The sequence below is a fragment of the Thermobia domestica genome, chromosome 11 (genome assembly GCF_964235325.1).
Source record: "Thermobia domestica chromosome 11, izTheDome1.hap1.1, whole genome shotgun sequence".
NCBI classification, from domain to species: Eukaryota; Metazoa; Arthropoda; class Insecta; order Zygentoma; family Lepismatidae; genus Thermobia; species Thermobia domestica.
The window spans coordinates 167741390-167768697 of record NC_137464.1 but is presented as its reverse complement, the minus strand read 5'-3'; the positions used below and the strand labels follow the sequence as shown (position 1 = coordinate 167768697).

The 27308-nt window shown below is 35.6% G+C and overlaps 1 long non-coding RNA gene across 1 annotated transcript in view; it reads left to right on the top strand.

Moving 5' to 3' along the window:
• The first annotated feature begins 1062 nt into the window (after window positions 1-1062).
• LOC145663695 (uncharacterized) overlaps window positions 1063-27308 on the top strand; it is a 66587-nt gene continuing 40341 nt past the window's right edge. Inside the window, exon 1 of the long non-coding RNA XR_014127231.1 lies at window positions 1063-1287. This is a non-coding gene — a long non-coding RNA (uncharacterized LOC145663695). The remainder of the gene's footprint in view (window positions 1288-27308) is intronic.

Genomic DNA, 27308 nt, shown 5'->3' with positions numbered 1-27308 from the left:
TATATATATATATATATAGATTACTTGATTGCTGCAAAACCGCTAGATTATCTACTCGCAAAATTGCACGCTGCGATATCGATCGTCCTCGGATAGGTATTGTAGAACTTGCATATCATACGGATGCCACTTATGCTTCTGTAGCGTTCCGTACACTGAATTGGGACTCACATCACATTGTATGGAGAGACAATTGTGCTATGCTGTGGTGACATCGAGAAGGAGACCAGCATTGCCGTAGCTATTGCGTCTTCCGTTGCTTTACGGTTCGTCGTCTGCTGCGTACGTCGTTCCGTTGCGGTCGTCTACTAAGAAGTCTGTCTGTGACCGTGCCTGTCTCCTCAAATTTGTTTGGCAACTATGTCAATGCCACATGTGACACAGGGTGACGTTGTGGATGACGCTGATTGAAATCGGCTGCTACTGCACGTGCTATTCTACCATCCTATATTTTGACGATCTGGATGTGTTCTTCAGTTGTTAACGGCATGGCTCAACACCTGCAAGAAACAGCTAAACGTAACTGTCAGTTGTCCATAACTTTTCACCAAATAATTATAACTGAAATCTGATTTCAGATTTGACATCGTGAACAAATTGTAGCCTAAGGCAATGTATCACCTGATCCACATATCTTTTAGAACAAGAAACTGAAATTTCAGATGTGGTACTTCCACGAAACTTCATCCAGAAGGTTTGTCCTTAGCCTTATTGTATATCCCCTACATCAAGTTCAATATAAATACATCTGTACGGATTTGAAAAGGGGTAGCAAGGGACTTTTGAAACACACTGTATACCCACTATAAGTGCTTGTAATCGTCCTTCCGAATTTTTTTCCACAACCTTTCCAAAGAAATATAGCACATTGACTTTATTTTTAAACAATTAGGAAATGAAATATATTTCCATAATATTAGATATGGCTTCTTTAACACTTATTAGTTGTTTAAGAGCATTTACAAGAGCTTATCCTTAATAATAATAATGTTTTAATATTCTAGATATCATTCCATTATCCATTTGAAATTCCTATGACAAACGCTTACATTCGAATGCGGAATCCTGAAAAAAAAGACCAATTTTCTGCGCAATTCAACATATTTATGATCCTCAGTACTTCTGCTGTGAAGAACCTATTTATGTGGCAGAGAAGATGTATCTTCAGGAACGAGAAACAACTTTTGTTTACAAAATTGTACACATTTAACTCATGTGTTATGGAGTGCAGAATGCGATTATCACGGAAATTATGTAATTGTATTCCGCATGTATATATGCTTGCAGGTATGCTTGTGTATTACTACTTTGCTTTTATCTATGTTCGAAATCATGAAACATTTCTTGTATACTTTCAAGAATTACAAGCAAAAGAAATGTACGTTATAGTTGTCATTGAAATTTTACATTTAGTTTATATTTGCTCACTTGTTAATATAACTGCATGTTCATATATTAGGGTAATAGGCACAGTTAGGGAGAATGGAGTAAACAATGCGTGGTTAAGTCACTGAAAACATGACAAATAGGAATAGGATTATAATACACAAGAACGAAAATGAATATAGCTAACAGTATTGTATGCGCTGTAACAATAACAGCGTCGTATCAAACACAGTCGGAACCAGTGATACCAACATGAAACGTTATAGAATACCATCTCGAGAGGTAGAAGTTCTCATTTTGTTCTTAAATTTCCCACGCTAAACTAACAAGAAATCATAACTAGTGAAATTAGCGAATATAATTTTCTCCAATATACGAGTGAATAATCCAAACATTTCAATCGTCTATCTTTGTCAAAGAGTTTATGAACATGTATTTTCCTTAATTGAAAGAGACATTTGAAAATACTGATAAACATAAGTACATATTGATGTGAGCTTAGCATTTCCATCACACGTTTGTGCCATCATCTTCCACTGAACGTAATAACACTGAATAAACTTGATTTTTAAGTCATTTCGTATGGAACGATTTGGAAGTTGGACATTTCTAGTTTTATTTTCTTCCACTTGTTCTGTTCTCTCTTTCATTTTTCTCTCTTTCTTTTAATATCAGAGTGCAATCAGCGTTCATTTGAGATTCACAAGTCATTGCATTAATCATCTTAACACTAACATACATTTTATACTAACAAAATTTGGCAATTAGCATTAATTCCACGTTTATTGAAGATTCATTTGTCTTCTTGCTTGTAGACAATTTTATTGGTATCAATGGAGTAGATATATGAAAAATCCCATAAATTCTGCCAATTTTTACGAAAATTCTCTTTATCCCATTTCAAGAAATCATTCTCAAAATTTCTCACAATCTGAGATTTTTCACACGGGTTGGCATCACTGGTCGGACCACTCAAAGTTTATATAGCTAAAAAGGGTTGTAAACCTGAAAGTGTTTTCATGGGTTAAACATCCATATAAAAGATTACGGTATATTAAAATAGCTGCCTTAAATTGATTGAATCAAAACATTAGCTTGAATAAAATCATTACATAGTAAAAATCACATTACGTCTTAATTATGTCCATCCTTGATATTGGAATTCAGACTGGGCAAGTAAGCACGCTAACCTTCTGAAAGTAGAAAGGAACGATTTAAGAAAAAATAAACCTTTTGAATGTTAATATCAATTTCTAGCATTTAGACTCTTGCGAATGCAACATTCAAACAATATGGACATTCTTTATGTTTCCTTCATAACGGTACTCCATGTTTAGTTGTAGTAATACCAGTAAGTCCGCAGAAATCAAGGATAAGAACTGATATCATTATCACGAGAGAGCACTAATCAACTATTACTTCAAAATTAATGTTTTGTATGCGTTCTAAAAAAAAAACTTATAGCGTAGTGTGATGCAGTATTTAAAAATATTAAGTATTTTTACTCTGTTCCTTTGGTAGAAAAGATGTACAGTAGAGCGTCGATTATCCGAAGTAATTGGGGGACATGTCTGTTCGGAAAACTGGTTTTTCGGATAATCGAACTGTACATGTTTATTTGCCAAAAAGAAGTACTGTACAGTAAATTTATTCATAAAAACAGGCATCTCTTTAAGTATTACAAAGTAACGTACAAAGGCAACTTTAGTAGGAATATATAGTATGTGGTACAGTTTATTAACAATACACACAGTACACAAAATTAACGTTTAAAAAAATCCTTTATTTTGGTCTGTCTAAGCAAGCTTACACGCTTACGAGCAGCTAAGCTCTTCTTGGGGGCGCACAATCCTTCAAACTGCGCGGAGCGGCACGCCTCAACTCTAAGCTGGCGCAGCTGTTGCTGTGAACAGCTTTGATACTGCCGCTACTTCTACAGCCAGTGCCAAACCGACAGAAATGTGCTGATTGTAACGCAGCGACTGGCGGCTTGGCCGGTCAGCAGCGCCTTATGAAGGCCCCATTAGAAGCAATGTTCCGCCAGCGGTGGCTCAGGGCGGCGACTACTGTGGGAAACTTGGTTTGGGAGTGAGGGGGATGATGGACGGTAGGGTGGGAGAGTAACAGGTGCGAGCGAGTACACAGTTCGGTTAAGAGGTCGTTCGGTTGACCGACGTTCGGATAATCGACGCTCTACTGTAATTTATATTGTAAAAAACACAATCTAATCTCCTCCAGCTATATAACGGTTATTGATTAATAATGCTTATGTTTGATACTTGTGTGACCAACAATACGCTACCGAACTTCAGTCAGAGGTGAACAATATAGAGTTCGGAAACATAATTGTGAACCAAGAGGAGAATTGGTACTTCAATATACGTTTGTTTTTTAAAAAATGAAGCCAGCATATGCCCCATATTGTATAACAAGGAGGATGACCGAAGTGTAAATATCAGATTTAAAAAATGTTTGTGCAGATCGTTAGGGCAGCTCATGGAATAAATATCGGCACAATACATGAACCCCATATTTGGGTGGGTCAGTGCCTCATTTGCAATTTCCAGGTTTCGTAGTAAAAAATCGGCCTTTTGATTTGAAAATTGACTTACTGTTGTCGACAATCGTTGTCATTCGTCTTCATTTGCGTAAAGATACTTCAATTGTGGATCTGGGATCCCTGAGTGGTGGATCCCTCTCAAAAGTGTGGTACATGTTCCCTCTTCAGTTTGACGCTGAATTTTTAATATGGCATTAAAAGTATTTTGCGGAGCACATGTGCGGCACAAGTCTCTACCTAGTTTCTGGGATACTGAATCTCAAGTTGAAAGTGAACTGAAGGGCTTAAATAAGAGTTTGGCAGAATCGGTGTTTACTATATGGATTGTATGTTTTACGGAAATGAAACGCTCAGGCGGAAGTAGTAGCAATAATATACTACAATGTGGGTGAGTCATATTCACTTTAAATTGTGTTAATATTTGATATTTTGTAATTACGATTAGCAAATATGTACCTGCATAACCTTTTGATATGTGTACTAGAAAGCCCCGTTAGTCACCTCGTAACTAATAGAAATCATGTACCGAACATAACGAACAAAACAAAATACGAAAAAAAACTACAGAGACATCAGCTAATTCAATGGCTTTGGATTACATAGGGTGCGGGAGTGAGGACCCCTCTCCACTTCCTTACCCTACTGCTACTTCAAAGAAGCCTCTCTGACCATAAGCAATGCATAAACTAATTTAGAAATGGATAAACTTTGTGCATGCATTTATTTGGTACTTATGAATTTTCTAAAATTATAAAATTAGTATTCGAAAGTAGAGCACTATCAATTCTATATTGTTGTGCAAACAAAATTAAAAAGTACCCCAGGCGGGGTAAAACCCATTCAAACAACGAAAAGGTTGCGTGCACAACGTAAAATACATTCACAGTTTATTTGACGTTGTCGCGGCGCTGTTTAAATCATACGAGACAAACCTGTTTACTCCATTCGCGAAGTGCACGCGTCCTTGGACAGACGTTTCGAACTATCGTTTTATATAAAGATTGCAAATCTATCATTAGGAAGCCAGTGTCTTATGGCGCAATCTGAGTTGCGTTTTCGCTGGCGTTTAGGTTCAATGTGTTACTAAATTGGATACGTTTTGAACACGTGAAGCCTCATAATGAATCCTGTGAATATCATCTCACTTTTACAAACTGCATTTCCTGCTGAAAAATATGTAGCAACAATTATTACAGATAAGGAAAAGGAATTGGCATCATATTTCATTGATATTTTAGAATGTGGTATGAAAGATCCCATTTTTGTTGTCGAAAAGACGGCAGAACTCGACATCGATAAATGCTTAACAGTGTCCATAGCTTGTAATATGTCATTTATAGTCAAGGTTTTGAATTTTCTAAAATAATAATTGTAAATTGTAATTATCCTCGATTTTTCTGTTATTAAAACGAGATAGCAAGTTTTGCACCGAATTGTAATAATCATAGTATCCTAACTGAGATTTAAATCATTTCAAGAAAAGCTATGGTTCTCAATGACCTCTGGTGGTACTTTTTGGAATGATAATTTTGTTCAAGTGCAGCGCTACCTGGGATCATCAGATCACAGGCAGCTATCAAATAGGAAGGAAAACGATTATATTTGGTGTCGAAATTGAATATGTTTCAACCTAATTGGCTTCTAAATTAAATTAAGTGTTGGTAGTGTATTTGATAAATTGTGAATATGTGAGTTTATTGCTGTGAAAGCTTTGGTTTATAACTGGAATACCTACTGTAAGTAAATTATTTTCTAGAATTTCTCTTGGCAAGTTAGTACGCCATTTAACATTGTGGTTGTTTCTATGCTGCTATCGCTGGTCGATATTTGAATGATAATGAGTTTTATAGTTGAGTTCTCAATTTTGTGATCTAAATTAAATTCATTTTGTGTTATTTTTTGTATTCTCAAAATTTGGCAATTAATTATATTGTTCGAGTTTACAGATATAAAGTTGATAATATCCGATTTAACTCTATTATTTGACTAATTTAGAGCTTAGTTTACCTGGCGTGCTATGAGAGTATTTTTACTAGTAGCTATTGGATTTAATAAGTTCCCACTTTTGTTCAGTTACTTGAACTATACCAACATAACCATAATTTATTTTTTAGTGGGGGAATTAAATTCTCCTTCCTTCCAGCGTGCACGTTTAAGTTGTCTTTGCGGAGGCAGGTGCGCGTGTAACGTGTTAATATCCTTCCAAAATAATTGTAGTACTAATATAAATATATATTTAGAAACAGGATATACGTTACAAGCTATAGACGATCCGGAATGCGAAGTTGTAGAATATGACATCCCTAAAGGCCATGGAGTACGAATAGAGTACAAGAAAAAAGTAATCGATTTTTGGAAATCTAAATCAAATTCTGGAGGTAAAAGAAAATTTTTAATCGTAGAAACTAAATTTCAAAAAGTAAAACATATGTCGCAACTTTACCAGTGGGAAGTTCAAATTGATAATCAAGGGACACGCAATGACAAATGTTCATCTATTTCCAATTTTGTGTATGCAAAAGTCATTGAAGCCAAAAGAGACTTCATGATGTACATGGCATGGATCTTCGAAAATGGGCAATTAAAGAAGCGAAAAGATTAATCTGGAAAACTTTATGGGTTCCAAAAGTTGGTGCGCCCGTTCTAAACGGGAACATAATATTGTGTAGCGAGAAATAACAAAATTCGTGTCGCGAGCAGACGTTGACAATTCAGAACAATTAGAAATTTTGGCCATATCTTTCCAGCTAGAAGTCAGGGATACGTTACCGGAATTCAATATAGACAATGCTTACAATTCCGATCAAAGTGGTTTTGCCACAGAACAGCATTATAATCGTGTGTTAGCTATACAAGTTGAAAAAGATAGAAACTTCTGCACAATCCAAGAATGCCTTATCTCATAGCTATATAAATAATGCCCCTTTTGTCAGCCAGGGAAAATTAATTGGGTCATTATAATTTATATTGGAACAACCAACATGAGAATTAGGACCACCGGTCATGAAAACTTTATTCCAGCCCCCATATATTGTTTTCCGCATCACAATCTTGAAAGATGGGTAAGCTGCACTTGCAGAAGTGAACCCGTGACGTTTTGGTTACCTACATAGGGCACAAAAGAGTCTTGCTCGTAGATTCATAGTCATATTTTAACGAGGGATAGATGCAACAAACATTCCGGACGACAAAACGCTATATATCACATTCCACCGGGAACAATTTGGGTTGTACAACCATGTGATGTTTTGGGCTTTAGAATATGGAAAAAAATGTACAGAAAATAAGACATTTCACAATTTTGCACCAAATTCATATACAACTTCACCAACGGAACAACATTATAAAATTGCAATTGCTAAATTATGAACAACTATCATCGCCAAGGTACCATGATGTGTTCAAATATAGTTGGTATAAATCCGGATATGTAGATGCGAGGCCGCCAAAATTTGTTAAGTCAGTGAGGTTCTCATTTTCGTTAAACAACACTATCATATGCGATGAGTGCAAATATATAACATTCCTGAAATGTAGTTCGTGCTGCAAAACTCTTTGCGCGAAACACTTTTTCAAGCGGTTTCATTTCTGTAAACCATACAGCAAGCACGGATTCTGCCAAACTCCTATTTCAAGCCCTTCAGTTCACTGTTAACAGTTTACTAAAGAGTATACATAGCAATTCAAATATACGAGTGGGGGCCGAGGTGGCTCAGTGGTAGAGTGTTCACCTCTAGTGCATGGGGCCCCGTGTTCGATCCCAGCCCCTACTAACTGAACTTTGTAGTGGACAAACACCGTGCTCGTGGGTTTTCTCGGGATTCTCCCGTTTCTTCCCAGTATTTTCATTTCATTCTCATCATCACCGTTCTCTTTTGCCTAACCGGTATAACCGTGGGACGTAAAACTTAAAGATTTCATTTTATTTTATTTCATTTATCTATCAACACACGACGATTGCAAAGCCGAGTCTGTATGTGCCAGTCAACTAAAGTGCGTCATCATAACAAACTCAGGAACCATTAGCATCTGTCGAATTCACCATAGATAAGTTCAGAGTAGTGTACTACCAACTCATGCAAATTTTGCATGATATAGTCGTGATTTTTGAAGTGTATTATTAGATACGATGAAAGCGGATGATACACAATAATTCAAATATTCAGAAAAAGTGGTTGTATAATGGCCAACTTTCAGAACAGGTCGTCAAACGGAGCCGTTTCGTGCAATAACATAATACTGTAAATTTGGTAATACGACGCCTTTGCTGTCGTGCCATCAATTCTAAATGCTGAACATTCATCCGAAAAGATGGAATGAATGTATACTGCCTTGTTCCATAAATAGTTTATATTGATGAAACGAAATCTCACACTGCTGCAACAGGATTACACGATATCCACAGATCAGAAACGCCATCAAAATGTAAGAACTTGATAGCTTCAAACTGGAGACACACACAGTATGTAGTCCGGTGCATGCCACTAAAGATTTTTATGTGCCCACTTCTTAAATCAAAGATGTGTCATCAATGAATATGAGGTGGAAATAAGAATGGCATACTTCTCTGCCTATAAGAGAAAGATGTGGCATTCTCGTTAAATAGAGAAACTTGCCCCAAGGAGACTAAAGTAACCCTACACTAGGGGTATACTTTGAATGCTAACCTGCTATCGGTGTACAATAATAAATATATTTTTCCTAGATATAATGTGTAACATGATATTGTATAACTTATGAACCACTCACCTATATTCGAGATTTGTAGAAATCTTTCAATCAGATCTGAATATTGACTACTTAGTAAAAGCGATAATAGAGCAAGAAACAATCTTTTCGTATGTTAACTATGACTTTTATATGATAATCCAATTATATGTTGATTCATCTGAATACTTTTATACTCAAAATGTACTAAAATAAAATATTAATCTGATAAACTGATCAAAATATTTGTAGTTTTCAGCCACCCTTGATGGCTGTTAAGGATATCTATATAATTGGATGTGAGGCTAACTAAGTATCTTTTTTGAAATAAAAAATCCTTCGATGAAAGTCAAATTTCTAATCCGTTTGAACTGGTTTTTTTTTTTTTTTGGTATTGGATATAGTCATCATTTTGTGATCATTATATTCAACGTTAAGGATATTCCAGTATATATTGTCACATCCGTTTTACTTGCATTATTACTCTTTTCGAGATCTATATAATTTAAATATTCTTGGCACTGTAACGGTCTTGTAACACTCATGAATTAATATTATATTTTGTTTTCATTTATCATGTTGATTTGGAACATTTGATTAATTAAAGTAGTACAATTTAGATTTACATGAACAAATATAATTTCATATATAGTGGAAACACCTAATGCTGGGTTATATATATATATATATATATATATATATATATATATATATATAGATAAATAGATAGATAGATAGATAGATAGATAGATAGATAGATAGATAGATAGATAGATAGATAGATACTGTAAAGCCTCTGAATAAGTGACAATACACTGCTGAAGCATAATAATTCGTCCGTAAATGAGAGGTGTTCATTACGGGAAATTACACAAAGCTGATTAATAGTAACTCATTTCCTTTTTGTATGCAGTATATCAGTAGTGGAATAGACAACATGATGCTGACTACTATAGGCAACCTCTCAGGACTACATGACAACTTGTAGACTGTTGCGACGCCTTCGTCACACTCGTAATAGACAGTAGATACGAATAGAACAGTTTTAAACAGAAGCTAATATCATACCCCTATATCAGTCCTCCAATTAATGGCGGATTTTTAAAACAGAATGATAAGGAAATGCATTGATCCTTGAAATTTATTGTAAAACTAGCGAAATTTCTTTCTTATTTTAAGTGTGAAGTTCCTGGGAAAGATACAAGCCCCAACGTAAACTACAGTAAATTTGTCATAAAGTTCTGCACAAAATTCTTGGTAATACAACTGTATCTTCCCAATTATGTTCCTTATTGAGGATTTTCTAGGGGTTCTAGCAGAAAGATCAAAGACGAGGTTCAGATTCAACTAGCAATTGTTACGTGTCTTGGTATATCAGATCAGTGACTTGGGATAAACATTCTTTAGGAAAGAGATTTTCTTTCTGCCTTATTTTATTGTAGATTAGTTTTCAAAATTGTAGAAAATATTTTTCTGTGCTAAATATGTATGAACAAACTTACATTTAATAATTTATGTCCGTTATGAAAGGTTACTGAAACGATAGAAGGGAAATGATACTGTGTGTACCTATATCACAGAGTTCTCGGAAAAGAGGAAATTCAGTTTCGTAAAAAAATACATACACAAAGAGCGTTAAATAATTTTTGCACATATGAATATGATATTGTTATTAGTTGTAATATGACGATGAAAGTTTACATAAACATTCTTTGGTCTTTGGATACAATTCAATGTCAGTGGTTGGAGCCTTCATCTCATCTAATGTTTTTCTCATGCCTTGAATGCATTTTGGTCAAATTCAAGGAGTTGATTTTTATATCATTGCTTCACAGAAGAAAGGAGAACTTTGTGTGTCGAATTGTTTTCCTCACTAGTAAGCCTTCTGACGACAAAATAGTTACAAATCAGTGTGAGTTGTGGTTTACCTCTGATCAATAAGAAACAAGAATTATTACCATTTTCAATTAAAATTATCAAAATATGAATACCTAAAATTTAGTCATCATATTGCAACTAATGAAAATGTTATACTTATCTGTGCAGAAATTATTGAACGTCTATCATGTTTTTGACGGTATAAGATACTGTCAGATTTGTGGGTCCTTTAAAGAAGGGTTCAGTATGTACAGCGAGGGACACTTCTGGATGGTACAGCCATATGGAGGTTTACGGCTAAAGTGCTCCACCAGTTGAGTCCGAAGCATTTGCCGGGAAGTATTGCAAACGAATTAACTTTAAAAGAAGGCGGGTGGCGTAAACGCCAGGCACTGAAAATTCCCGTACACTTGGGCGAAAATCCCACTATCGTATACAGCATCATTTCTCCAAATGAAATGAATCTACTTCTTATGGCAAACATATTACTTGATATTTGTTCTATTTGTGGAGATAAATTGAAACAAAAAATTGAAGTCCAATCCTGTTGCTGTTGGAATGAACACTCTTTATGTCGTTTGATCTGAAATGACTTTGCAGTCTGAATAAATATTCTGTCACTTCAGGAGGGTAGGAAGAGCGGATACCTTCCCTCCATCAGTGTGAAAACATATATTTAATCAAATGCTTAGTGAGAGTGAGCCCATTGGTATAGCAGTTTTATGATTTCAATCTTTGCTCCCAAGCCATCTTATGTCATAGCTGATGACCATGGAAAACGAGAGATGCAAATATGATGAAAGAGAGATATAGTCACATGCGCAAATTTAGAATTTGATACGAAATGATCGGATAGCATCCATATTTTGTCGAAAATTTTGATTTTGTAAGTAGACATGTAAAAGCTCACCCGAACCTGAGAGCATCCACTACCAATTGTTGAATTCAAGTGGAGAACTCAGTTGAGAGTATCAGATGATTACGGAGGGGGAGAAACATCATATGAGAAACAAACAATGAAAAAATTGAACTGGCCTGAGCAGGACTTGAACCACCAAACTCATGATTACGAAGCAACGACTCTACTCACTCATCCACGGAGCCACAAAGAAAGGTAGGCAGTCATAAGTCAGACACAGAATGTTTGTTACTTACGAAACGTTTATTTCTAAGGGGGAAAGCTAAGCAAATTCCCCGTGTCTAGTTTTTCTTTCCCTGACACTAACTTAATTACTGTTGTTCCAGCCTGGGAAGATTATTTTCAACCCCTCCATAAACTTTCCTAACAATTTTCATACATTTATATATAACAGCACAAAACATTTATCCATGTCTGTTCTGCACAATTATACTTACACGAAACAAATACTCCCAATTCTATTAATTCCAGCGATGTGAATTGTCATCCGAGCGATGTGAAATTGTAAAAACAAAATCAAACTACTTATTTTTGAGATTAATATTGATTGCATACCTCATGCACAGTTCCAATATGCAAAATCAACCATTATCTTAAGTAGAAATTGCTAAAAACGACAGAAAATGGATATTTAAACATCCAAGTAGAAACCTGTGCTGGAGCTATTCTATTATCAATATTATAACACAATCTCTTGTAAGTTGTGTCTGTGGTCAAGCGGGTTTAGTACTGCTAAAATTTCTGAAACGAAGGATGACGGTTCGAGCCTCCGTGCGGAAATCTGAAGTTTTCCTTCCTATTTTTGATATATATATGAGAACATTTTTATAAATATAAATTTCTACTGTGGAGTGATTGGAGACACATTATCCAACAAACTGTCACTTTTCAAATCCCTGTCCCATTGACTAGCCCGCCATGTCCATAATTCATATACGAAAACGCTAAAAATGAGAATATGAACACAGTTGAATACCTAATACCACACGTCCAAAATGAAAATTATTCATATATATATTTCGGGGGGCTTTGCTAACTTCATTCTTGGAAATGTGAACATTCTACAAGATACTTCATTCACTTTACAATATTTTATTTGAATAAACATAAAAATTCGGTGGGGGGATCAAGCCCGGAAGACCCCTAAATTTCACACACACACACACACACACACACACATATATATATATATATATATATATATATATATATATATATATATATATATATATATATATATATATATTTGCTTGTATTTTTTTGCATTATAAAAACTTAGGGTACCTCATAATCTGGATTCTTATAAAGCAATTTGAACAATTATTTAGAAAATATGTACTACTTAAAATCGGATTAAATCGCAATGCCACTAATCTGTAATATCCTACAGTTTTATTTATTTACATTGAATGTGTACTTGTTTTATACTGTATAGTAATGAATATTACCTGGTACATAAGAAACAATTTTCTATAATTGAATTTAAGTAGGAAATCGATATAGTTATTATAAGAAGAAGCTTGTGAAAATGAAGTGTATAATAATGGTTGTATCTGAAATAGATGTTGCGTAATGGTATAGTTGGTTACCCCGCCAGCTTTGGAATACTGGGCTCTTCAAACTGTCCATCCTTAGGGATGCACAGAGTCGAGTCGAGACAAAATTTTCCTGACAAAGTTCGAGTCGAGACACAGCTCTTCCAATAGAAAAATATACATTTTTCGAGTCGAGACATCACTTTGCAGCATATTGTCGAGACGAGAGGCCTCAAATCTTGTCTTGTGCGCATCCCTATCCATCCTACCTAGATAAAATCAATTTTGGGTACGTATATTCAATTTCTTTTAACGATAATTGTAATCTACGATAGAGATTGAAGTAAGATATTGGTTTGAACTGGTTTATTACCCACTTAACCTTCGTATACTGCAATTATATCTAAGTTTGGCAGAAATATTTATTAGAATATAAACACTGAAGAATATATATTAACACACAATGAGGAAGAACTCAATGCTCGTAGTAATTAACAAATTGGTTGCATGTTTATTTAAAATTAACTTTCTTGAAATTTAAATCATCATTATTAGAAAGAAAGCAAGAGAACCGTTTTGTTAATTTGGACATATATGGGACTAGCAGCGTTCACCCCGCTTCGCTGCGGTCACCCCGGAACGCAATAAACTTTGTTACTTAGATAATTTTTACTTTTTCGCTTTCAAGTGATATGATAAAAACCATAGAAGATTGCAGTAAATCTTAACATTATATCGCCTGTCATTTATGTTAACCCGCCCCGCTTCGCTGCGGTCATCCCGGTGCTGGCATATTGTAAAAGTGTCTGTAAAAATAAGCAAATCAATTAAAAAATTTTAAACAGAAGATTCAAGCTATTTTCCGCTGTATATCGCCTGTCATTTATGTTAACCCGCCGAGTGACACGGTCATGCGGGTTGCATATAAATACGTTTATTTCTACCTATGATGAACTAATAACAAAGGATTTGTACGTTATGGACATTTGAATGGTCAATTATCTCAAGACACTGGTAATTAAAAATTAAAGTGATATGATAAAAACCATCTAGGGTCCAAATCCTAATAACCCCCCAAAAATGAAAGAAATTGGTTCAGCCGTATTAGCGTGATGAGCGGACAAAGGATTTTGTACGTTCTCTTTTATATATATAGATTAAGGAATTTGTATGCAATCGAGCAGAATATATGAAAGTAAATGGAATGGCATGTGGAACTGAACCTGAAAAAGGATAGGAGGTGTAAATGAAAAATTAAAGAAAGCAATGGTTAACAGCAGTAGTTACTACTTACAGTAGATCAGTGAAATCTACCCCCCCCCAAAAAAGTTCAAGAATTCTGAAATATAAAGGCGTCACATTTTCTTTGTTTCCTGTCAAAATTGAAAAATGGATTTTGTATATTTTTCGTCTATACCCCTTCAATATAGTTAGCTAAAAAAACAAGTACGATCATTTGACTAGACGTCACTTGAGTGAAATTTATATAGGAAGTTTGGATACAACGTTCACCGAAGTGACGCAGACGTGGTGTTGAAACTTCTGGTAGGTCCTATTACGTAATATATTTTAGGTCAGTGAGATTTCTTTATACGTATCAGAAAGCTCTTTAACTCCATATTAAAGGCGTGTCATATGATTTATTGAAATCGTCAAGTATTCGGACAACTATGAATTCGTTTTGCTTCACTGCTCACAAGTTTAACTTGAAGTAAATTCTTACTTTTCCACGGAAACATAAACTGTTTGAATGCTCATCTTAATACGGGTGAAATGTATAATTCTGCAAGTAAAAAAATTTTCATGTCCTTCTCCGATATTCGATCCCTCGTCCTTTGGCTCAGCAGTTCGACACGTAGACAACGAGACTAATTGTCGTTGTGTAACAGTTCGCAGGAAAATCGGTTTCAACTGCACGAAGGAAATTGAGGGCATTGGTTATAAAGTTCGTAGTGCCACTTGCTGTATTTGGAAGATGAGGACAGCCTTAGGGAAATCACGTGTACTGATTGCACGCACCTGGAAGACTTGGTCGTAGATTTTGACAGCTCCAAATCAATACATTCAGTGAGTGAATTAGGAGTGCAATGATACTGGTAGTCTATTTTACTTTGATTGGTTATGTTTATATAAAGATGGAGAACGAAAATATTTTACCATTCGAACATTTGAAGGAATACGTTTTTCTTAAGAGTTGAGGATGATGGTGGACAGAATTTAAAAGTAAACAGTCTGAACTGCCCCGGCGGAAAATATTTATCAACAACTAGGGTGCCATAATTAATGATTTATAATAAGGGGTTAATATGAATAAACTGTGTTCTGATGAGCAGGCCTACTTTATTACTAGAAAATAGTTTGCTGATGATATGTAATATTGGAGTTCTTTCAGATTAGTTTGCTTATCCTAGAGTCCCGTTGATTATAGAGTTTGAAATTAGCTTTAAAAAGCATGTATCGATTTTAGAGTTACTGGCAAGTTTTGATTCGCTCCCAGTTCATGTGTTCTCATTTTATTAGTTGTAATGTAATGTTTCTCTATATTCTGTATTTTTAATTTTACATAACAACATTGTTATTCTTATATAATTAGTTTAGCAGAATAATAATAAGCAACCATTTTTTCTAACGAATAGGGATGAGCACGAGTCAAGCTAAAACTCTACTCGACTCGAATTCAAATTGAGTTTCGAGTAAAGTCAAAGGTAATAACCTCGAGTCGAGTTCTGAGCCGATTCAGTTTTTCGCGTCTACTTTCGAGTTCAGTCGAGTTTGATAAATGGTTCGTTCGTTTTAACTCGTCTTGAAATCATGGCCTGATTACACTGGAAAACGAAAGCCATGAGAAATGAAAGCTAAACAGTAATATGGAATACTTTTAGTGTTGCTCACGAAAGGGGACACTGCTCGCATCTCGTCTCGTCTCGATAGCGAAACCACAACAGATTTTTCATAACAAGCTCAGCTCGGCACGGCTCAACTGAAAAGATGGCTCGAGCCGGCTCACTTGGGGTGAAACACAAGCTCGAGCTGGCTTGGTAGGGATGAGCCATCTGCTCGGTTCGGCTCGTTGGGTGAGCTGTTGGCTCGGCTCACTTCTCGGTTCGGGTCAATAGTGAATGAGCTGTGAGCCCAGCTGGTCGAGTCGTTGACAATTCTGAACCCGGACCGAGCAGTTTTGAAGACATTTGGCCAGTGCCTTATAACATTTAACAGTGTTTGGCTCGAGGCCGAATACTCAACCTAGACCCTCAACCCAAATTCAGAAGCTAGTGAACAATGTCCTTGACTCCTAGACTTCACGACTACCTAGTTTCTCATTTAACTAGTTTTTTAGTACTCAAATACAAACCGCCTATCATTCATGTTTACATACAGAGTTGTTATAATTATTATTATTATTAATAATAATAATAATAATAATAATAATAATAATAATAATAATAATAATAATAATAATAATAATAATAATAAGTTGTAGTAATAGTAGTGTCATTGATAATAATTATACTGTCTATGCAATATACTTGAAGAAGTACCGGTACTCGAAACTACACACCGGATTTGGCTCCACTCGACTCGAAACTCGACCCCAATTCGAATCGAATTGGAGGAAATTTTTCGAGCCTAGTTCTCGGTTCGAGCTCAAAGATGTCTGTTTCTAGTCGAATCAAGTTTCAAAGAAAATTTGCTCGAACTCACTTGTGTCCATCCTTACGAGTAACAACACAGTATGGCATTTTAACATTGTTACATTATATGAAAATGTTCATATATCGGTAAAATGTTACCGAAGAGACTTCGTGATCGAGGTCAAGGTATAGGTCGCGGTCGCACCCTCGATACTGGCACTGTTCACTGGAACAAACACACATGTGAATTTGAAACACATAGATTCAAATGCGTATGCTCATGCCGAAGATGTACGCTACATCGCGATCTAGAGGTCGACCGCGAGGGTGAATTAGTGGTCACGATGATAAACAACCGAGTATGTTTTTACATCGATCTTCAGCGGTAGCATCGCCATGCGTCATGTTCTCTTTGGTTCTCCCTGAAGCGCTGCACGGAATAAAATCTTCATTTGTTTAAAATTTTGTCTGGAGAGGATTCTGTATGTCTATACTCGAGAGGTCTTGCTGCACTGTTAAATTTGATTATGAAAGACATATTAATAGAACTAGTGAGGAATCCAGCAATATTGTAAAAGGAACACAAACAACATCATAATAGACACGTTTTAAATAGAGAATGAAAGAAAATAGCAACTGAAATGTGAATGTCAGATAAGTTATTCATATTTATTTGAGAATTATACTGTAGGTTATTATTATATAAAGCAGCGGCGGTTACAGGAAATAGGTTTTTGGGCTGAAGTCCGTAAAGTGTGGAATTTCTACCGAAAAGAGAAGTTACTGTTAATTATATCTATGTTTAAAAACTCCACTCCTCTCCCTCAATTCCGAGATTATTAAAAATGGGTTTCTTCTAAATTCGTTACTGATATAAGGTAAAGAAATACCCGTAAAGACAGGCACATATCCATAGAGAGAAAATGTCAGATAATGGAATTGGAGTGACGAAGCTTCATTTGCCGCAGTTAATACCGCCTCCAAACCAAAAGCTGAAGTTATACGGTACCTGTTTCTTTTTTTGAAATTTTATTTTACTGAGAAATGATTTCCCGCTTAGTGCTGAATGAGGGCATTTCTTCACAGAAAATTGAAAAAATATAAAAGTCTTTGATTTATTGATGGAGATCGACAAGAGATGAGACTCAAATATTTTTGCGAAACAAGAGAGGAGACTTTAGCATTTCACATGTCTCGTCTCGCGTCCATCCCTATCTATAAACTGCTTGGTCCTTTCAATTTCAAAATGTCGTTTTGCAGTAATTTTTATGCAATAATTTCAGACGTGTCACAGTAATGTTTCTGCTGAAACTGAGAACTTACAGCGGGGGGTCGAAATCCTCGTTATGTGCGCCATCCATCCATCCAGACCACTGGTGTCCAATTATAATGAGGCTGAGGGCCATAACCGTCTTTACTAGTAAAGTGGAGGGCCGCAGCTAATATTAATATTAATATTAATAATAATAATAATAATAATAATAATAATAATAATAATAATAATAATAATAATAATAATAATAATAATAATAATAATAATAATTATTATTATTATTATTATTATTACGAGAGAAAAAAAACGAAACGGTAGTAAAGAAACAGAATTGTCATAAATCACAATGGAAAAGCTTCGTAAGTTTATAATATAACAACGAAACTTCCTGCATCTCAAGTCAACTTGTGTATAGTGTAGTGGTTAAACCGCGAGATTCCTGTTTGGCGGACTCGCGTTCGAATCCACGATACTGAAGCTTGAATTTTTTCCTCAGTAAAAAGACATCATTCTTGAAAATAGCTGCAACGTAATGTAGAAATCCGTCAGTTCCATGCAGAAAAACAAAAATGCAATATTCAGAAGTGTCCTATTCAACAACGATTGTGTGCAAGCCTAGTTCAATTACCTGGCATTTAATACATCCTACCATCATATCTGAGTGAGATATTACTGGCCTTCCTTCCAGTGATCTCACCAATAAAGTGAAAATGACCTAAAATTAGCAGACGCAAAGAGTACTTTCACATCATTTATTTGTCCATGTTTTCTTTGTAGAAAAGTTATTTGACAGTTGGCTGTACACAATATTACCAATATAGTTTAAAATAATTTGATCACTCCGTCATTGTAGTAAATTTGAATTGCGAACGTGTAAAGGGGTGGGGGTACATTTTGTATTAAGAAATTGGTTTCCAACATTCGTCAATGTTCGCATTATGCAAGTATGTAAGTGCCAAATTTCACAGAAGTAAATCCCCATGTTAAGCGGATTTGCATATCCAGGCTCCTAACTATGAAAACATTTACGATCACTTCAACCTCAATCATTTCACAGATTCAACCTGTTGTAACAGAGTTGGCGTCGGTCAATGAAAAATTGACCCACGACCCACTGACCCACCACCCACCATGACCCACAGCCCACTGACCCACCAACCACCATGACCCACTCTGACCCACGACCAACCATGACCCACCACCCACGGTGACCTACCATGACCCACCACCCACGGTGACCCACTCTGGCCCACCATCCACCGTGACCTACTCTGACCCACTGTGGAGCTCCCTCGTGGCTAAGCGGTTAGCGTACGCGCCTTTGGCGTGTGAGACCCGGGTTCGATTCCCGGCGGGAGCTCATGTGGTTCGGATTCCACGTTAATCAGTAGGTAAACGTCTCATATAGCCTCGCTGCTGAAAGGGACGCTAAACTAAAATCAACTCAACTCTGACCCACTGTGACCTACCACCCACACCATGAACCACTCTAATCAACTTTGACCTACTCTGACTCACCACTATCCATCGTCATCAACTCTGAACACGATCCACGGCCTCTTCTGCACTGACTAAAGAGTTTACATTTGTAATAAAACAAGACTGTGAAATTGTCACTAATCGGAGTTTGAATTTCTAGTCACTCGCTCAAGCACCACTGTTACAATAACGGTGGATCTGACCTTTACGATATAAAATGGTAAAGTGGTTGTCAGTGAGGAAATTGAAAGAGTTCGAGGTGGGGGGAAATTAGTGTGTGCCTAAAATATACTTGTACTAAGAGAGTATTCTTGCAAGTGTTAATTTCTGAACGCATTCCTCAAGAAACTTCTTTTCGCAGGAAAATACCCCTGTACAATATGGAAAAGCTTATGGTTTCTCAGTTCACAGTATTTTTCTCACAAAAGACTTGAAAAATCAGTTGTTCATAGGGTATAAAGGTGCTCGGGTACCCTATGTGAGAGCATTTTCATAAAGTATGCTCATAATTTTAATTTGTGTAATCACTAAACACCACGTTAAATTTAAGTTACAAATATGCATAACTGCAATTATTATGAATATTTATTCAAAGTAGTTTGCCTAAATCAAAGAAGAGACTTACTAAAAATTAGGTACAAAGTTGAATAACACAAATAACCCATTAGTAATACAAGTATACATTTTCCGTAACTCGTAATTTTATTTTCTACCTTAAAACAAATCTGAAATCGGATTTATTTCCTGTTGGTAACTTTTTGGCGGTAAATCATCCGCAGTGGAATGGTGTCCATCCTTCAGCCAAGAAATAACTAGCTCGTCCACTTTGAGCTTGTATAGCGGTGAGCCATTAACATTAATGAGCAACAAGTTAGACAATGTTTAAGCACTTAGTCTATTTCTATTGTCAGTCATCTGTAAATTCATAAGGGGAAATCCCCGTTCGCACTCTGTCGTGGAAATTGATAATACTTCTACCCGATTTCTGCAACTTCTCATCGACAATCTACTTGTTTGACTTAAGTCTGATAACGATTTTTCTTGGTCAGGTTTGAAGTACTCAGCAAGCAGTGGCGGCGGTTGGATGTTAAAAGTGGAGGGGCAAGACATGATCTGAATATTTGCATATAAATGTTAATTTTCCTGCTTGTGTCTAATATTTTGTTTGACGAAAGGTTGTATAACTAATAGGACACTATCTTTTTCAGTTAAAATACCATATATAATATTTCATATTTTATTAAGTAAATTGACAAGAGCAACGCCAGTAGGTAGCAGGCCTTTGTACTCTTAAACAACAAAAGTGTAAGAAGAGATTTGATTCCTTGCTCATGAACATCTTAAAATTCTGTCTGGAAAACTGTATGATCAGATTATTGAATAACAAATTTGCAAAACAAATAAATAGAAAGGATAATATTAATCATAGTAATAAATAATGATGCTTGTTTTGCAAAAGTCATATTGAAACAGGGATTAATGAACAACTTATTTTTTTTTAACTCCACACATGCTATTAAATGTATGTTATTACTCTTAGAAAATGAAAGGCAGTAAGTACTACAAGTATATGCTACGGTACGACATTTAAAGAAATATTTGCTTTTGCAACTTCCCGAAATATATTTGCTACCATTAGGTGCAGTTTTCACTTTCTTGGAGCATATCAAAACACAACAATACTTAGATTCACTACCAAATAACACTAAAACCTAGAATTATGTTGAATTCACTAAATTTAATTGTATATATACTCGTACACCCTATACAAGGGTGTACTTATATATATACAAGTATATGAAATATAAATAATATTATACCGTAGATATAACTTAGACCCCCTATATCTACGTAATATAAATTTCAATCACTTGAATGAGAGTCATATTAACCCTTACTTATTGTTTATTTAGTACATGAAAGAAACTGTGAGTGTGAAGGAGTTGATAGAGGGTGGCTGAGGGTGAGGAAGTCGATTAAGGGTGAGGGAACCGATTGAGGGTGAGGGGCCTGAGGGTGAGGAAGTCGATTGAGGGTGAGGAAGTCGATTGAGGGTGAGGGTGGCTGAGAGTGAGGAACTCGATTGAGGGTGAAGGTGGCTGAGGGCGTGTCTGAGAGAGTCGATTGAGGGTGATGTTGGCTGAGGGTGAGGGTAAGGGAGTCGATTGAGGGCGAGGGTGTCTGAGGGTGAGGGTATGGGGGTCGATTGAGGGTGAGGGTGAAGGTGTCAATTGAGGGTGAGGGTGAGTGAGGGTGAGGGTGAAGGAGTCGACTGAGGGTGAGGGTGGCTCAGGGTGAGGGTGACGGTGTCGATTGAGGGTGAGGGTGAGTGAGGGTGAGGGTGAAGGAGTTGACTGAGGGTGAGGGTGGCTGAGGGTGAGAGTGACGGTGTCGATTGAGGGTGAGGGTGAGTGAGGGTGAGGGTGAAGGTGTCGACTGAGGGTGAGGGTGGCTGAGGGTGACTGTGAGGGAGCCAACTGAGGGTGAGGGTGGCTGAGGGTGAGGGTGAGGGAGTCAATTGAGGGTGAGGGTGAGTGAGGGTTAGCAAAAATGCCCATCTCTGTCCTTAACACCCACTTCACTCATATATTACACTACAAAACAATGTAAAAGATAGAAGTTGTTTCTTATTACGCTTTTTCCACTTTAAAAAGAAGAAAAGACATTTTAGGAACTCCCAATTTTTGTGTAATTAAAAAATAACTTGTAAAATATTTTTTTTCTTCTTTTGCGAAATGCTCTCTGAATTAGTTTCAAAGCGGCTGACTAACATATCGAGCCCTTCTAAAAAGTGAAAGTATGCTGAAATTGTTGTGCTCCAACAGGTTAATTTTGGGTTTATTTTCTGTGGCAATTAAAACGCAATTCCTGTAGTTTTCTTTACTCCACAGGAAGACAACCAATACGTACTCACGGAACGGCAAATATATGGCACCATTTTAGTTATAAACCAATAATACATACAAAAATTTTACATTTCTAAATGAAACTATATACATTAATGGGTTACTTCAAAAAAGTGCTGCGGCAACTGCCCCCCTAATCGCCGCCCATGGCAAGAAGCATCATCTCTCTATCACCATACAACATCTTTTCCATATCGACCATGTCAGTTGGCAATGTCGACCGATACTCATTTTCTTCCCCGCAGAAATTCGGATACTCACTACCTCCTTAGGATATTATGCATTATAATAAAAGCAATATAACATCCCAATTTGGATTAAGGCCTAACTATATACGAAAAGTAATTTCATTTGACTTTGCAATTTGACCATGATGATCAGGCACACGTAGTTACATTCAATTTTTATATAATAATTTATATATTACAGTGATCCAAAAATGTATTTTTTTCCAGTAGTTACCTCTAAAAACTCACAGGTCTCGAAAGCCAAGTTGTATTGTAAGTCTTATTGCTATTATTACAATTAAAAATATCAATATCCAAAAGTGCCTGAAGTTCTTTTTTCACTTAGTTAGATATACTCACCTCAGGTAAGTAGACAGAAACAAGTGGAAAAGGAAGGGAAATGAAGGTCTTGGAAGTAAAACGGAGACAAATTTACCAGTCTTCAGAAGATACTCTCTACAATCCACTGAGCAGAGTGAGTCGGTAGATCATACTGGGTCGGTGGGTTGCAGTGGGTCACGGTGAGTGGTGGGTCGCAGTGGGTCACGGTGAGTGGTGGGTCGCAGTGGGTCACGGTGGGTGGTGGGTCACAGTGGGTCATGGTAGGTGGTGGGTCGCAGTGGGTCACGGTGGGTGGTGGGTCACAGTAGGTCACATGCTGATGACCCATGACCCACTGACCCACTCAGAAAACTTGACCCAATTGACCCCCTGACCCACTGACCCACTCCATCTCTGGTGTTTAAGTTATTAGGACGTAAAATTAAATATTTATACGAAAAAGACTTTTATGCATTGCAAGACCTGTAACGCTCAAATATTCACCACAAACTTATAGTCGTATCGACACACACAAACAAAAAAAATGTGGAGCAGGAAACCACTTTACACAAGCCTGAGAAAAGCTTAATGAAGACGTACGAACTTGTCGAGTGTTTTGGGTCAATAGTCTATCAAACAGAAGTTTATGTGTTCAAACCCTGTAGGAAGTACTCGTATTCTTTTTTTTTCTTAAAGGTCTGTTCCTATTTTCATCAGAGGACTGAGAACATTTCTTTGAATAAATATTTGGCAACAACTTTCCTCTCAAATTCGATTAGAAGGGAACATTGTATGACTTGCAAATCTAAAATCCACAGCTGAAAACAAAATATTAAGTATGTTCAATATTTCATTATTATCCTTTGATTTGTAATGAAAAACTAATTATAAGCATTGATGATTTCAGAAGATTCTCCCCGGGTAATGGTCAATATATGAATGAGAGAAAACTAATAAAACATTATTAGTCCACTTCGAGTATGATCGAAGATATGACCGCAAAGGGGGAAATTTATGTCGACAGGGTCTCAAATTCTCCCACAGGTCAAGCCCTGAGATCGTCACTGTTTGAAAGGTATCCTTAACAAATACCTATCTAGAATATTACATTTATTTCTAGTTCTACGTTTTGAAATGGCAAAATCACAATTTTAAAGATAATTATAATACGATAAGCATAAAAAGTTTATAGAACTAATGAAGCAAATAGTATTGTGTAAGTTATAGTTTGCATCGCATTTTAAAGTAAATTCTCTCTGTATATAATTCATACTAGAAAGCATGTTTAATTCCAATTACGTAATGATAAATTTTTAACAATATATTTTTATTGTAATATTTTTACTATTCAATGTCGTATACACTTCATTTCCCAAAGCAAAACCTCGCAAATGTATTGTGGGGTAGTGAATATTATCAAATAAACTATCATTATTTTACGTAAATACTGCATCGTCTGATTTGATACTTCGTACTTTAATTACTACTACTACTACTACTACTTCTACTACTACTACTACTACTACTACTACTACTACTACTACTACTACTAATAATAATAATAATAATAATAATAATAATAATAATAATAATAATAATTATTATTATTATTATTATTATTATTATTATTATAAAATCATAGCCATATCTTACAAGAATTTCAGGCTTACTCAATAAATGAATTCAACGTGGTCTCTATTCGAAGTTCTATTTATTCGAACCCGATAGAAATACAAAAAGAAACTTCGAGAACAGGCAAAAGAAAAATGTTACTTTGGCAGGACTGGAATTAACCTTTAAGAGTTCCTTCCAATTTACTGACAAATGACCTAGACACTGTTTCTTTAAGTTAACTGATTCACCGAACGTATCTGAGTAAGTTGTCTCTATTTTCTACTCGGTTATACACGTTTTACAATCATTTAATTTAAGCTTGAATGCCAGGAACACGAATGCAAAAACATCTACAACTAAAATTCCTCTACCAGGCATCGAACCCGGGACCCGTACATCAAAGGCACTCGTGCTAGCAGTAGGAATAATGTACTTGTGTCGGGCGTGGGAAAATTTTCAAAAATTTTCCCATGGGAACGTTCCCTGGACGCTGTTGTTAAGCTGGTATACGTATGGTCATAGTATTGGATGCCTACCAGATGTAGAAACAAGATGAAACATGCCTTTTTCGTGTTTTTGTCGTGTATTGGCTAATAATTTGAATCCCCAAACCCCCACCCCTCCTGCGAAGAGCGTAAGCGGAACGTATGTGCTTGTGTAGGTCATTCTGTTAGCAGCTGTTGCAAAGGAAGAAACGCCAAAATTTAAAGATGTCATCGTCAATGAGTTTATTAGATAAGCTTAGTAAGCCATCAATGGTACCCTTTACAAAAATGCGAGATTTGGAGATTGGAGTACCATTTCGTATTGTAAACTGTGAGATAATTACAACGGTATATGGCAAGAAGGCATGTGTTACATTTGAAGGACGCGAAAAAGTGATTTTACCTGGACGTTGTACTGAAAAATTGGAAGCAGATAATGGTGCATTATTAACGTATTTACAAAGTGGGAATGTCTGTTTAATATATAAAGGAATGAAGATTAATGTACCTGGACGTAACATGCACGATCTTGAATTTACTGAACTGGTTTACTCATCGTAAGTGTATGGTGGCATGTACAAACAAGATGAAACATGAATTTTCCTCTTCGCCCCTCCTCTTCATGCATACACAGTCATCTGTATGGATAGTGTCGTTATTCTGTGCTGGCCAGCGACTGAAGTAACATGTCTTTGAGTGCTTGTGCATCAACTATGGATACCAAGAAAGAGTACTTGTTAAATGTTGAATATGGATTTAATTCAATGAAAACGAAATTAATTTGTATTGGACTGGATAGTGATACATTTGAACCAATGATTCGTGTTGGCAAAGGACTTGTGTTTGGAGTGGAGTTAAATTTGGCAGAGTTACATTTGACCCCATTTGTTACGGACTACTTAAATTCTCAAGTGGAAATTACATTTATAACAACTCTTGGTCGAAAAAACGAACTGGTGGTGCAAAAACTAATGGGTGAAAAATTAGTGATGTTAGAGAAGAAAGGAACACTTCATGCTCCTCGAAACACTGTGTACTTAACTTCAAGTGATTGGCTTTATTTCTTGGAAATATTACCGTGCATTGAACATGCTGTGAAAAACAGTAAAGTTTGCAGTGTTGTGCTACGTGAATATTTTGACTTGTGTACGAATTGCAGTGTCTCTCATGCAGAGGACTTGCCGAAATCCTTACCTGTGTAGACGAACAGAGTATTATTAATGGTATGAACATCAGTTTTCCAAGTGTCTCTCTTGATGAGAACAGTGATGTGAACATTGATGGTGAACGATTAAAATTGGAAATGAAAGTATTTTGCAAACAAAAACTCATAGATTCAATTATGGCTGATTTATTTGATAGTGTATCGACACAGCCATGGTGGGGGGAAACCGATACTCAGCCTTCGGAGGGTATCAATAAAGTGAACGTCTCTTCATAAAGAAGAAGAAGAAAATTAATTCGTTTTTACATGTATACTAAACAACGTAATATCAAATGTAATAAAAATATATATAGTGAAAGTGAAATGTTTTATTTGTGTGTTTTGTATTCGTTTCATACACCTCAATATGATAGGATTTTTAATTTTTTTTTACAAGAAAAAATCCTAACATATTTTTTTCCTCGTATACTATAAGTGATACGTATAATAATAATAATAATAATAATAATAATAATAATAATAATAATAATAATAATAATAATAATAATAATAATAACAATAATAATAATAATAATAATAATAATCACAATGAATTCAAATTCTTGAAATGAATGTTAAAATAAAAATTAGTATTTGAAATTATTATTATTATTATACAACTTTGTCTTAAGTATGATAGGGCTTTTTTATTTTTTTTAAAAAAAGGAACTAAAATAATTAATATTAAAGTTTTAAAAACAAAAGTCCTATCATAATAATAATATTGAATTCACATACTTGATTTAATTTACGAAAGAATAACTGATTAAGTATTTTAATTCATTATTATTATGTAGTTATGTGATTACATCATTGAATTAAAAAATCAGTTTTAGAATCTTTTTAAAAAAAACACTATGAAATTCTTTAATTCAATGACTTAAAAATATGTTTTATGATATGTGTATTTAATTACATAATTGATCATAAAACATTTATTTATTAGGAAACGGAGAAAATAAGAAATAAAACATTTGTTTTCAAAGAGAAAAAGGAATACAAAGTAGTTATTGCTGATGAAACTATTTACACAATTAAAACGATGGTAAGTATAGTACAATTTTAAAAGAACGTTAGATTTTTTTTCATTGTTCAGGTGACAACTTCACAACTGCCATATACTGTTCACTGATGATGACTATACACAGTTCAATTAATGATACTACTGTTGTTGATGATGGT